Raw genomic sequence first — 15,820 nt, forward strand, 5'->3', positions numbered from 1 at the left:
CACAGCCTCGTCTCGTTTTCAAATCACAGCCGCCGAGATAGAATGGCTTGTTGTCAGGGCCACTTCATATCGGATGGCGTCTGTCTTCCCGCTGACATTTAAGTGCGGCGGAATGTCATGCAGCCACGCTTTTTATTGTTTTATTTAAAGCAATTGAAATGTGTAAGGCGCATCATATTCACTCTGCGCTGTTGTGAGGTTGCATATGATTAGAAATGTATAGTGCATTTCCATATTGATGGCTGAAGGTGGGCAGTGTGTGTGTGTGTGTGTGTGTGTGTGTGTGTGTGTGTGTGTGTGTGTGTGTGTGTGTGTGTGTGTGTGTGTGTGTGTGTGTGTGTGTGTGTGTGTGTGTGTGTGTGTGTGTGTGTGTGTGTGTGTGTGTGTTGGGGGGGGTGCTCTTACAGGTGTCATATCGTCACTGTCGGGCAGAAACCTCGTATCTCCAAGTTTCAAATTTGTATATTTTTTTGCAAAGTAAAGCCCTGCTTCATCATACAAGGCCATCGCACAAAAGTAGTGAAAACAGCTGATCTACAAGCACACAACGCCTCGCACCGCGAGGCGTTGTGTGCTTGTAGATCGGCTGTTTTCACTAGTTTAAATCATTTTAAAAATGATAAATACAAAACAAACAGTTTTGGACATACAAGGTTTCCACCCGACAATGACGATACGTGCGTTATGAAGGTGTCCTTTATTTTACTACTGTATGCTGAAAGGATGTCACGGCGCAAAGAGACTGCATGGAACCAAATATAAAATCATTTAGCTCTAAATGTTAATATGAATTACATAGAGGAATGGGTAATAATTCTCCCAGCCCTACAGAAATGATTAACATAATTCTGATAAATAGGCAGATGGCAGAATGTGTGAATTGAGGTAGATTTATCTTAATTAATATCTTGAACCTACTTGGAGAAAGGTAAATGGCTCCACCGGGGCCAGAGATATTCCTCTGTCTTGTGTGTGTATCTTTCTCATGGCCTGCCATGTCGCGCTAGCCCGAGGATATTAAGTTGCTCTCCAGGTATGCATCAAAACCCGGCAGCCCGCTGATAATGATGAACACACTCACACATCCAAGCAGGCAAACACACTGTGAAATCCTCAGTGTTCCTTTAACTCAGAGTGTGCAAACGTCACCAAATGGACTCATTTTGGTGAAATCTGTACACTCTCCTTAGTTACAAATGGATAAATGAACACAAGGGTTTTGTACGCACACACACGCACGCAGACACACTTTTTACACATATCATCCCCAGTCACTGTATGTGGTCATGCAAATATTCATCATCATTTCATTTCACTATGAACACATTATTATAAGCTCCAATTCCCGGCTTTATTGCCTGCGCCGAATAAAGTGTGAATTTCTTTTTACTCATCACAAATTAAGGCAATTAAAATGTTAATTATTACAAGTAGAAAGGGACAAAGGAATCCAAATAAATTGATGTATTGACGTTTCTTTTAATTAATTCATTCGGGTTCCTACTGTGTTGCATAATTATGCTTAAGTGTTTAATTACATATTTTGATGGGATCCTCAATTACCCTGGCTTAATAAAATATCATTAGCCTGTCTCCTAGGTTCTAAGCTGTGGAGACATACTGTACGGTGTGAGTCAATCTATTTAAATAAAGTATTAGATTACAGGCTGGGATATTTTGGCAGGTCTCCAGCCCACAATCTACACTAAATCTCTGTTAACCTGGAAGCTGCTCCTTGCGTCAAAGTTTGACATAGCAGCAAACAAACAATGTAAAATTTACATATTAATTAGTGGCAGGCAATCAGTGGCGGTGATGAATTCAAATGAGTGGCCCTGGCTGTGGCTGTGTGGCGGTCGACAGTCACACTGCCACCTTGCGGGGAACGCAGCGCTCGTGTCGTAGTTAACTATGAGAAATTGAACTCCAACAAGGCCTGAAGCCGCAATGGACAATGTCCACTTTTATTATACGGTGAGCATAACTATTCTTGTCTCCTACAAATCAATTTGCGGTGTCATGACATGAACTGAGAATCTGCAAAGCACCGATAAGTAGATACAATCACCAACCTGACTGAACCTCTATTAAAATCCACACAGAAAAGGGGAGTGATGGTTGTCACCTTATATACAGTGCTTATTACCTTATTAGAATCCTAAAGGTTATTATTGGAGACGAGCTAAGTGATCTGTCAGGTTTTGAGCTCTGTTTTACATAGGATGTTAGCACAAAGCTTGTTTCAGCTCAATCTACTCCAGGTCTTTATCACATCGGTATAGTTTTTTCTTTTCTTTTTTTTTCTTTCCTAAATGTGTTTTACATCTTCAAGAGCAGGAACAAGGATCCTTGGCGATAGCTCAGAGGCAAGATCCTATAATTAGAACACAGTTCAATTGGTTAGCAGGTAATTTACCTTCAGGGGGAGAAGTCTAATTATTGTCTTTGAAAAGCTAATTTAGCGTCGAGCACTTCAGGTGTCTTTTCTCCTCTTCAGCAAAGAGAAAAGTATCCTGGAGCAGTGCGGGGCCCGGGCCATCTCCTGTGCCCACTGCCTTTAGGTTTTTTTCTCTCTCCCTCTTTTTTTCCTTTCTTTTTTTTGTATGTTTACATGGTCGATTCCTAAAGAGGAAACTTGTGGTCTTGAAAACGGTGCAAAGTGCTGTTTGCTTTGATTGGCCCTGACAGGTGTGAGGAGGTTCTGAGGAGGAAGGCACCACTCCTAGACCTTCTGTTAAGCTGGCTAAATGTTCCTAGCAGGTGAATGTGTTTCTGGCAGATGGTGTTTGTGAGTGACACTGGTTCCCAGCAGAAGCAGGCCCAGGGAAATGATCACAGAGGAGTCTCTGCAGATCAGCCCATCCAACCTAACGGCACAGGGACGTGCTGGGCCCCTGATTCAGCCCGGGAAAGAGTTGGAGAGGCCCTAATTATTATTTTTTTAGTTATATTTCGTCGTTGTCGGGTGGAAACCTTATATGTCCAAAACCGTTTGTTTTGAACTTATCATTTTAAAAATGATTTAAACGGTGCGAGGCGTTGTGTGCTTGTAGATCGGCTGTTTTCACTACTTTTGTGCAACGGCCTTGTATGATGAAGCAGGGCTTTGCTTTGCGAAAAAATGTATACATTTGAAACTTGGAGATACGAGTTTTCTGCCCGACAGTGACGATTTACTTTGTTGGCCGCACAGCCCCCAAAATGGAACGAAGGCCGGCATTCTATTTCTATTTTTTCGTAATGGCCGGCCTGGACCGGCCGGGAATGAACCGGCCGTTTGGGAGTTGTCCCACTTTTCCCAATGGCTAGCACGTCCCTGCTAACGGCATATGCTCTGCTGTGGCCTACACCTGCTTGAAGGATAGCGTTTACACCACGCTCCCTGGGCTCCACCTGCAAGAGAGTTGTTAATCACAGCTCACTGCTCACTCAGGCACTTATAAAAGCAGTAAATAACTGAATAGCAGGGGTTTCTCTCAGCACAAGGCTGGGCCTTTTTTTGTATGTCAAATAATGGATCCCTTTAGTTTTTGTTTTGTTTGCGCAGCCCTCATTTACTTCTGTCCCAGGTTTGATGAAAATTGGGGGAATGCTGTAACTTAGAGGTTGCTTATTTGACATTCTTATGCTTAATTGCGTCCGTAGGTCGCAGTTTACTATCAGAACCGTCACATCTTGTCCGTGTTTGTCCAGGCGGCCGGCCGGACGGGTAGCGCTTGTCTTTTTTGTTGATTGACTCTCACGCTCTGTCATCACTGTGATGTCATGGGAACCAAATCCCTTTTATTGCCATACAGTATATGGAGATCCCTGTGATGCCAGGGGAACCAAATCCCTTTTATGCCCATATATGGAGATCCCTGTGATGCCAAGGGAACCAAATCACTTTTATGCCCATATATGGAGAACCCTGATGTCAAATCCCTTGTATTGCCATATATGGAGATCCCTGTGATGCCAGGGTAACCAAATCCCTTTTATTCCCATATATGGAGATATGGAGATCCCTGTGATGCCAGGGGAACCAAATCCCTTTTATGACCATATATGGATATCCCTGTGATGCCAGGGGAACCAAATCCCTTTGGCCAGATGGCCAAGACATGGCGCAACCTCGCTTCTCGCCCTTAGGCGTCTTACTATATACACTGTTGTGCAACAAAGCATACATTCTGGCTTTAGCCCCACTAGCAACAGGGCTCTAAGGATGGAATTTTAATGTGGATCTTCATGCTCCCTGGAGGATGAACCCTGATTTTGGTGACCTTTCCTCTAGCACCACCCTTTGGTCAAACTGTAGAGCTACAGAAGTACCAGCTATAGATGGTAGATAGACTAGGTATTACCTGGGAAAATGTAAGCATAATGTTCCTCCATGTTTGGCCTCTTTTCTCCTCCCACAAGTTTTAGAGGACCCCCTCTAAAATGGGGCTATCCTCTCAATAGATTCTGACCAAATTCAGTTTTTACGCTGAAAATGCTTGGCACTGATTGTTTAAGTTTACACTAGGCTTTTATATTAACTCATGGGATGCCCACGAGGTGTCTACACGCCAATCTCTTTGATGTCGCTGGAGGCCCACGACGTTTTGACGTGTTTACTGTATTTACAGTATTAACTTTAAATCTCACCGTTAGGTTGGGGCTACGCATGGATGTAGCCCATTAGCCGCTAGTCGCTTCGAGTCGACGCTGAGAGCATCGCGCGGCCGTTTCTCTCCATATACTCCAATGCATTTCCCCATCTTTAACGGCCTTTATCTCTGATGTTTGTTTTATGGCTAAAACTGTGGCGGGGTGCGGGCCTGGGCAGCGAGATAAATGGGGCTCAATTCAGGGGCACCCGATGTGTTAATGTGTCCCTCTTATGTGTGTGGCTAATTAATCAGTGTTAAAATCACACCTGTGTGAAGTGAGCAGTGCTGATGATGATGATGATGATGATAGACCTGCAAGATGTCACAGCATATAAGTATTTTATACCATGGGAAAATACTTGGAAAACTTACGACATCAGTATTTGATACCATGGGAAAACACTTGGAAAAACAGATGGACATACACAAAGTCACCTATTGGAGTGGTTAGCACTGCTCAAAAAAAACGGTTTGAATCCCAGGTAGGACATAGTTCGTTACATAGTGTAGTTGTCGCTATTAGGCCTAAAAAGGTACATTTTAGTGTTGTATGGAAATGTGTCTGTGTTTCTTGGCGTTGATATACTGTAGATTCCATCACCACCATCTGTAACTGCAGTAATGACGTATCCACATTCGTAGGGTCAGTAACAGGTCCACTGCTGAAATATGTACAAAGCATCAATAGTCTGGGACCCCTCCGTCCAACTGGAAACCAGTGAACTGCTAACACAGAGCTGGTGATTAGGCCACAGTCGCCCCAGCCACTGCCAACTCAGATGTCACAGAGACCCTGGGCACGGCCGGTTTGATCTGCCGAGCTGTCATCGATTCTCAGGGCTTCCAGCTGGAGCAAAGATCCCCATTGAAGTGCAAGATAGAACCTCTCCATCTTGGCACATCTTGGCTGGCTCAGTCCTCTGCAGGCCATTAGGGAGAGAATATGTTGTTTTCTCTTTCTTTTTTTTCCAGAAGAAAAATACAGTCTGTCGTCATGCTGTAACAGCCATTACTTAATTGTGCCGGATTTTCCGAGCAGAGTGTTGCTTTAATTAAGCAGCTAATTGCAATGTAGCTCTTGATTAGCTTTGGGGGATGGGAATGTTCAGACAGGCTGATATGTTGTGCACACTTCAGAATCATTTACAGAAATTGAAGCTAATTTCGCTCTCTGTGTCTATTGCTGCATTAATTTAATTTGGGTTGCTTTTAGCTCATTAACACTTCTAATTAATACGTTGACATCACTATTAAGATGTCTCTTTGAAATTAGTGTCTCCTGATAATCAGGATGGAGGAGAGGCTGACGGATAGAGTGAGGAGCTGAACAGAGGAAACTCCTGAACACTGACTCCTCATTTATAAAGCTCTAGTACTGTATCATGGTGGACACTAATAGGCCGCTGTGGCAGGTGACTAAATTGGAAATGAAAGGAATGCTGATTGTTTTCAGATTAGATTGGGATTACTCTCTTTGTGCGTGCGACGTGCATGCGTGTGTGTGTGTGCGTGTGTGCGTGTGTGTGTGTGTGTGTGTGTGTGTGTGTGTGTGTGTGTGTGCACGCGCATATGTGTGTGTGTGAGATGCGATACTCTAGGGGGTTGGGGGCGGAGGTGCACCCGGGCCAGATGTCATACACAGCTGAAGATCACGCCTGACTAACCGTGTTTGGGTTTGTCATTTTAATGAGCAGAATTTAGCGACTGTGGACTGGTAACACTGCGTGTGTGTGAAGCCCCATCACATTGCCATCATTTTAGCCAACTTCCACTGATGCTACAAAATTGCTTTTTGCCAAATTAGTGTTTGTAATTAAAAGAAGAAATGGAGAGAGGGAGAAGAAGAGAAAAAAAATGAATCATTTTATTTTAATGAGATTAGATGTGACTATCTTGGCACACTATGCTTTAGGCCAATTTGTTCAGTTATTTTATATATGAAATGGATAGCAATAGTTTTGATCATTTCCGTTGCACTCGCTGCCTCACATGTAAAATGACATGTGGTTGTCACATGTCATTTTACTTATACCACCAGTTTTGGCCCTGGTGTTTCTCTGTTTCCCAAGACCTTTTACAGCATCATATCCAATATGATTATTAGACAATCTCTTGTGTACTATTTAGACATGATGAGTGTCAGTTTAAATATATACAGTATATGTCAGTGGAATTACAACTGCAATATTGAAACTACAATAATGGATTTTACAGTGGTTTTCTCCACTTGACACCCTTTCATGTGCCCTAAGCAAAATAATGGCTCTCTGATTGACTTCCTCTCACTTGGTCCTCTATTAGGGTCCATGAGTTAAGAAATAAGTATTGATCGGGGGGGGAAAGGATTCAGTTATTTGGCATGGCGATCAATAGGGGACCTTGTTTTCCAGGGAAGTGTTTTGTTTCTGGAGTCTTCCCGAGGACAGAACACACTGTAGGAAAGCCTTCTGTTTAACACTTCATTAAAACTGCCTCTAATAGGAGCCACTGGGGAGATGCTCCCTGCATCGTGTGTAAAAGCTATCAACATCTGCATCAATTAACCCTTCGTCCCCACGGGACCCATTAGAAAGAGGAACACCCTCTGAAACTGCATATGGTACGAGCAAATATAGGAGCTTGTTTGCTTTACCTTTTTGTTGCTTATTTATCACACAACGTCTTAATGTTAGGATTTTCTCTTTACCGAGGCGAAAAGCACATAATGCGGACCCTAACACTACGAAATAAAAGATGATTCCAATTTACCGTCCTAATCCTAATGAACCAAACAAAAGAAAAACTGAAAATGATATACTGTACGTGAGGTGATTAAAAACGTTCAGCCTATAGTAACACAAATTATTATTGTGATTAGTGACACCTCTTGAAGAATGCAGTCATCCTTAGAGATATGCCTGGACTTATTACTGCATGTGACATCCAGCTTCTAGATAATCTCCTCCTGGCCTCTGAGAACCACAGACAGGTCCAATTAGAGTGTCTTTACAAGCAGCAGCAACAGCACCTGAAGTCACTGCTGGCAAAGCTGCTGGAAGACACTTGTTTTTAAGACTTTTACCGGCAAAGAAATAAACCGAGGCCAAACGTCAAATCAATATATGGGTTGCTGTTAACCACATTAACCCTGGCGTCCGATCCCCATTGTGGGCGAAATGTTTTTCAAGCATTTTCAAAAAAAGAAATGGCTAAAATAGCAGCTCACATAAGTCACATCTATGCTTTGTGAGCGTGTAGATTGGCTATTTCCAATATTTGTTGGAGGGTCGGCTGACAAAGTATATACGCCTTTAGTTGTTAAATTGTTAAATCAATTAGGCCTATTATATAGCTCTGTAATCGGGGACTTTTGCATACATCTAAGGTTTTCAGTTAAATTGTCATAATCTCGTAATTCTGTTACTAATAACAGTCCTCATAGAGAGGAATTTTCAAAGCAATTGTTTTTTTCCCCCATGCTTGCATAACAGTAATTCAATCAGCTGAGATATCTTGAGTCATAACGTAATTACATTAATAATTCAAGTATATTATGTTACAGGGCTCCAAGGAAAATGTTATAAAGAAGGGAGCGAGAAAATATGCTATAATGTATTGAAGACAAAATACATTTTAAAGAGAAGTCTCACATTTTACACGTGCACAATATTACAGTCTACCTTGCAGTTTATCCATTGTGACCAAAAATTCATAAAAATGAATAAAATAAAATTCAGCTATACCTACTGATTATAGGACACTGAAAGTCTCTCTCTCTCTTTCTCTCTCTCTCTCTCTCTCTCTCTCTCTCATATATATACATGTGTGTGTGTGTGTGTGTGTGTGTGTGTGTGTGTGTGTGTGTGTGTGTGTGTATATATATATATATATATATATTATATATATATATATGTATATATATATATATTACATTACACACATATTTTCAGTAGGCTGTTGAATTGGGACAAAGCTTACATTTTTACAAGATGGGCTGCAGCTTAAAAGCTCCAACCTGTCCACATCTGCCAAGTGTTTATCCGCTCAGTAGGCAACGACAACAGAGCGCTGATACGTTTAACAAACCCCAAACCAAATCAAGTGTAATAAAATCACTCATTTTGGTTAATGAGCATATTAACAGCAGCAGAAGTGTTTAAGCACAAACAAGAACAACAACATTAATAATTGCAACTCTCTAGTGCCTGGCTGATGTAAGCTTTTAATAATTAACAAGTCTTTGTCTTATCCCCCCGAGGCTATATTCCTATTATCCAACTAAGTTACAAACGAGTAATTACGTTTGTCGTACGATGGTCAAAATGGTTACCTCGAAACCTCTTTTGATCAAAATATAATGTATATTTTATTATTGAAATGCGTTGTGTTTGACAGATGCCTCTGTTAAACACAAAACATGACATTTCAACTTATTTACTTCACTTCCCCCTCTCATTAGAGGATTACTGCTCTACCTCCTGTGTTTACATATTAGTGCTAATCCAATTGAGTCAACAAGGGCACTTAGTACAGGCTATGAACTGAGTCTGAGCGACTTAAAAATGAGAGGGAGGGGATATTAATTTACTTCTTCCAATTTTAGGCTTCCAGGGAAAATAGTTTTGAACATCTGTTATGACAAATGATGCATTGAGAGAGAGCATGTTGTCAGCTTGAGACAGAGATCTCTGCCTTTCAGAGGGCAATGGGTGTAAAAATGGTTCTTCAAGCTGCCTGTAGAGGGCGCCCCTGGTTATTAGTCTGCTTATAGGTTCTAAACCAGCCAATATTTGCAAGCTCTATTTTTCTATATCTACTTGTAAGAAGGATCTACAGGAATTACTGTACGATTTATTTTGTATAGTCCAGAGATCTGTAAAAGAAAGCTCTCTTTGGAGAATTTCAAGATCTGTTGTTATTATTTCAGATGTGGGAAAAACTGGGGGGAAATGGGGTAAAAGTGGCAAACTGTCTTTTAAACTGTAACATGTGTGATTAAAATAGTAAACGGGCTAAACTTAAGTTGAGGCGAGAGCAACCATTTCTGGTTAATGAGGATGTTGCTCCCTGGGCTCTTCCCTGAATCGCTCCGCCATCATGCCTATAACATCGGTCATGAACTTTGACCCAAAGGCCATACCCTGTGTCAGCTGAAACTAATTAGCCTTTGATCATTGGTGACCTCACAACATGAGTCACACAATAAGATATTTCTAAGCCTATATGATTTCAGAAGTACCATTGCTATGCACACATACTGTTCCTAGTACAGTATAGCTACATACAGTATTGCTCAAGAATCAGCTTTGCCACAGCAGGCAAAGTGTCATTATGATTCAGTGGTCTTCAATTGACCCTTATTTGCAACAGCAAATAATGTTCACACTAAACACCATGTAAACTCTAATAGTTAGATTGCCTCATATTATCCAAAACTCAATTAATACATCTTATACTCTACAGGCTCATTATAGAGCCAGTATTTGTTTAGTAGAACCATTTATCTTCCTCTAATTAGTTAGAGATCAATAAAGCAATTGATTTTCCCCTGTGCTCAGAGCTTCAGTGGAGGAGTTAAACCATGAAAAATGCAATACAATCTGCCCATTACATACAGACAGAAACATGACTCTTCAGCTCTCCCCGTGGACTTTGTACCATAAACTATTATGTAGATACAAATACATGATAAGTTGTTAATATTTGTTTCATGTTTCCTCAGAAGGAGGAATAAGCCGCACATTATTTAAAAAATGCACACAGTATCAATAGGTTCAATTTGTGCTTAAAACAGTCGAGCTTGGTAAACAAATCCCAGCGTAATCATGGTTTGTGAGCATTAATAATCTATGACTTCAAGGAGGGTAAATGACTGCCTTAAGCGTGATTTACACTCTGTCGAGCTACGGTGTCGCTGGCTGAAAAATTACAGATTTCCAAGCTTGAAAGTCTGTTATTTTCTGCGTGTATAAACGAGGCTTTAGTTCACATCGGTAGAGGACACAGTGTGACATGTCGTGTTTTGTCAAAAGGTTCTTTCCTGGCATTTTGATCATTAATCATTAGCCTGTCCCTCTTTCTCCAGGGCTCTGGTGATGGCAGCTAATTAAGCAATGCTGGTGTCAAGTATGTTAAGAGTCCATGTTAGCAGGAAAGGTGCACTCACAAACCCACCCACTTAAGCCTATGGGCTACACTGTATGGTGCATTAAGTGCATTATGGCCTCTCTTAAATTGCTCTTAAAAGTATAATCTATAGGCAAACGTGTTAGAAATCAAGTTGGAGCTGTGACGATGTAAGCTAGAAAACAAGCAAGCGTGCATAAATGTAGTGGTTTGCACACAAAGTCAAAATGGTAAAATAAATGGTAAATGGTGCATTTATATAGCGCTTTTATCCAAAGCGCTTTACAGAGAATGTGCATTACATTCACCCATTCACGCACACATTCATACACCAGTGGTGGAGGAAACCATGCAAGGCACCAACCTGCTCACCGGGAGCAATGTGGGGTTCAGAGTCTTGCCCAAGGACCCTTCGACATTAACTCAGGGGGAGCCCGGATTCGAACTGGGAACCCTTCGGGAACCCTTCGTGCTCTAATAACGGTTTCTCTACCCCTGAGCTATGCCGCCCATATATATATATATATATACGCACGCACTAAATGAAAGATGAGTTACTATCTGCAGAAATTAAGCTACTAATGGTTTGTATTTTTTGGGGCATTACTGAAAGTGACCATGAACTAATTGGTTCTTTTTTGTGTTAAGGCAGAGCTGGAGTATTGTTGAGTGAAGGGAGAACCAGCTACTAAAGTAACACCCATTAAAACCTAATTTGCACCTTTAGGCAGTTCATTAATATAGTGAACGGTAGAATCACACCAATATAGTCTGTCCTCACCTCAGGGCACTGTCTCTCTTCATCAAAATACACACACAAATTCCTCATTTTCGCCAACATTAGTCACCAATGGTGAGCTATTATAGATCTGCACTTGTCCAACACACATGCGTTTATAGTGGCTAGTATGGGACCACCGATGGCAAAATAAAGCAAAATCATTTATGTAGCCCAGTTATATTGTTTTAGTTATATTATGGTTGTAAATTGTATCAACAAGCTGCAGGCCTATCATAATTTAGCAAATGGTTTGCATTGTCCTTTGACATCAGTGTGAGGGAGGTTATTGCTGGATGCTTCAGTGATCCAATGAATCACTGTGACTGAAACCTTGTGCAATTCACTGTCATTAACTCTTATGCCCAATTTGTGCTCCGTCGTGCAGAGGTGTCGCATGCTGAAAATGGCAGATCTACAAGCAAATAACGCATTGCTGATCCGAGGTGTTGTAAGCTTATATATAGGTTATTTTAGGTATAAATCAAGCTTTTCGCATCCACTCGTGCCTTTGTATACCATGAATGGCACACATAAACAAAATATCGTCACTGTTGGGCAGAAATCTCTTATCTCCAAGTTTCAAATGTGTAAAAAGCCCTGCTTCATCATACAAGACTGTCGCACAAAACTAGTGAAAATAGCGGATCTACAAGCACACAATGCCTCGAGGCGTTGTGTGCTTTTAGATCAGCTATTTTCACTATTTTAAATCATTTTTAAAATGATAAATACAAAACCAACGGTTTTGGACATACAAGGTTTCCACCCGACACCAACGATATGAGTGGTACACACGCGCACACACCCTCGGGCCACAATAGGTGCAGTTCAACCCTCCGCCGGCAGATGACCGATTCCCCCGCTCTCGCCCCCAGTGGACCGTTCTGTCTGGCTTCTCCATGAATTTCCCTTTCTTTTCATCACTCTGATGTCCAGCTGCTGCTGTCAACACCTTCTTACAGCGAGCAATTCATTGCAACACACTGGCAGCTGAGACCCCCGTGATGAACTTCAATCTGCCGCTAGCAGAGGGGGCTTCACCCTGCGTCGGGCTAATCAAGGGAAACACCCCCTTCCAAGAGGGAGGGCGTCCGCGGACAGATTGAGCCCAAGTTACCCCGTAATTACCCTGCCACTAGCCCCTCCGCTGCAAGCTGGTGTGTCTCTGAACCCCCCAGTCCGTCAGCAGACAAACAAACACACACTTTGGTGATTACTTTACGATCTGTTTAACACTGAGCGGCAACAACCTATGTGCTTCCATAACATGCCCCCCCAAAAAATAACTTTATTTATTTGTATTTTTTTGCTCAGGACACCCTTAGCCTTAAGGGTTCAGAGCATGAGCCTTCTTTTTTTTTTTTGCTATTCTACCTAACGGTAACACAGTGCAAAATGTCTCTGGCTGGGGGTTTCGATTATTTCCAAGTTGGTTGAAAACAGTCCCCGGGGGGAAGTTCTCAGGGCATTTTCTGAATTTTATTAAAGCTCCTACAGCTGATTACTTGGAGTGAGGTGCACAGGTTGGCGCATTTTAGGAGTGGAGTGGAGGCCTGGCAGGGTCATGTTTAACATGTCCACAGGCAATCAATTCACCTTAACCCCTCCTGGTACTCCAGCCCTCTCCACCTAAGCTGTCCTTAATAACCAGGCAATGGCGAATTACTGATAAGGCACCGGGGTCTCTGACCTATATATCCCTCCATCTATGTATTGGAAAAATCCACCCCTGAAAGAAATGTACATTTTTAATGCATAGAAATGGTGAAATTAAACAATCGTGCGCTGAAGGGGCTGTGAAATTCACTTTACGTCGCAGTTCCACACATGCAGAGGATTTGTGGAGTATTACCGTGGCGAACATGTATAGAGAAAACTGTGTCTTACAGAAAACTATCAAAGACACAATGCTATAGGTGTACACTTATAATCACTGTTAGATGTATTAAGCAGTGTGTGTGTTTTCAATGTAATTGACCAAAATAAAATAAAAAATAGAATAACTATTTTAAAGTGAACAGTGCTACATGTAATATGTATGTCCTCACAGACAATGATTGTGTCTGGGTCCAGAGAGGGGAGTGATTTGGCCAGGGAAATAAAATGTCAAGACTGATAACTGATAAGAGTAGTTAATAACAAGGTTCAACGTTTGGACTAGAAATACTACCGTTATACTGTATTTTATATAACACTGTAAACACATCTACTGTACATGTGGAGCTGGTTTTTGAATTTGGTTGATAAGTAGTGGTAAATATTCAGTTCCGTTTTTAATCAAGTGCTTAGCCTTAGAGACGGACTAAATGGTGTTTTTCTTCCCTCTGAATATTTTCTATAGCTCAGTGGTTACACTGCATTTCTCTTACATGTCACTGACCTCTATGTAAGTTTTTACTTAACAAGCATGCAAAGGGTTCTACATTTGCCCTCAGATGACAGTGACTAATTGCCCTGAGGATGCGAGCTGCTTGTTAGGCTAAGGGAAGATTCACTTCACTCCTCACCCAGGCTAAATTCATTATTTCTCCTTTTCAATTCACTGCACCTTACCTTTTTTTCCCTAACCTCTAAAGGTTAGAACATCATATTGAAAGATTTTCCTCTAATAGTATGTTGCTAATTTTCCATGTGCAGGCACTCCCACTTGTGTTGTTTAGTGTGCACTGTAGATCTCTTAGGCATACTTTATGTTCAAAACATACTTAAAATGAAATAAAGTTGATGACGCCATTATTTGTAGGTGCCGACTAAACATTTATCTTAACTCTTTAATTGTGCTGTTAAAGGGATTATAATGCAATTAACAGATTATGTCTGTGCTTCCATTTATAGCCCGATATTGCAAGTTTCCAATAACATAAAAGAGGTGATGTTGGCCAACAGAGGATATGTGAATAAGGAACTTATTATGTCACCATTGTAACTAAAGGGATTGCTGCAAACATTCAGAGGTGTACATAGTTGATTATATCATATAGCTCCAAAGCATTTACAACCAGGAGATACATGAATGTGTTAGGCCACAGTAAGTATTTAAAGTGACTTCTTTTCTATCGATTACTCACCTCATGGAGACGTGAATGCATGAATAGAATCTCCTTTGTGTCTCCTACTGGATACATTAGGGTCTTTATTGTCTTTATCATCAAATTATTGCTTTATGAATGCGACAAAAAAAAAGATATATCCATGAATTCAAATCTCCATGGGGTGTCTTATTGATAGAAAATAAGTCATTTTGCGGGTGAGCTATCCCTTTAACAACTCTTAACTTCATGAACCCTATCTTCCCTAATCTGGTGTGAACATTTGGTGAAAATATAGCTGATGTGTTGAGAGCTTGTAGGTCTGCTATTTTGGTCTGCTAGGTTTGGTGTAGAGGGAAAGAAGGAGGGGACCAAGTATAGACCCCTTAAGTTTGTAGGATTTATTGCGACCGTAGGTCGCATTTACTATCAAACCCTGCACAAAGTGTCAGTCCGTCAGTCTGTCTGTCACACCTCACACGTCACACTCTTGCCCTGCTCATATCTCCGCAACCGTTGCCCCGATCCATGCCAAATTTTGCACACACACTCCTTACCTGCCAAACTACAACCTCCAAGGACCCCCGGAGCTCCAGGGACCCCCAGGTCCCTGGGGGACCCCCAGATGTAAAAAATGACCAAATGTGCTAAACTGACCAAATGACCACCCCAACGGGGCTGCTCACGGGGAATTCCCGGGGACCACCGACTCCTGGTGCTCCAGAACGGATGCAAAAGTGGTGGCGCCCCCAGTGGAGGACCCCCTACACTGCAGCTCACATAAAATGCCGTAACTCCGGCTAGGAGCGACCGGGACAGCCGGGGCCGGTACCTATTCGTCCGCCTTGCCGGCGCGGAGACCCCACCCCTCATTTCTCACATGGCCCTCTTCTAGCGCCACCATGAGGCCGATTCTTGCAAAACACATTTTTGGACACTGCTCCTACAATTTTTGCCCTAAAATCACGCAAATCGGTACACAGTATGTCTACACTCATCCCATCAACATGAATCTCTCCCATATAGCGCCACCTCCAGGCCGATTTTTAAAAACACATTTTTGGACACTGCTCCTACAGATTTTGCCCTAAAATCACGAAAATCACTACACAGTATGTCTACACTCATGTCATCAACATGGATCAGGAAGATTTTGGCAAAACACATTTTTGCCCTATTTGTGGAGATAAGTGACCTACGGTCGCTTATCTCCCGATTAGGGAGCCTTACTGGTTAACAACTCAGCTGTGATGTCTGTCTGGTCTGTC

The sequence above is a fragment of the Nannobrachium achirus genome (genome assembly GCF_963921795.1).
Source record: "Nannobrachium achirus genome assembly, chromosome: 4".
Lineage (NCBI taxonomy): Eukaryota > Metazoa > Chordata > Actinopteri > Myctophiformes > Myctophidae > Nannobrachium > Nannobrachium achirus.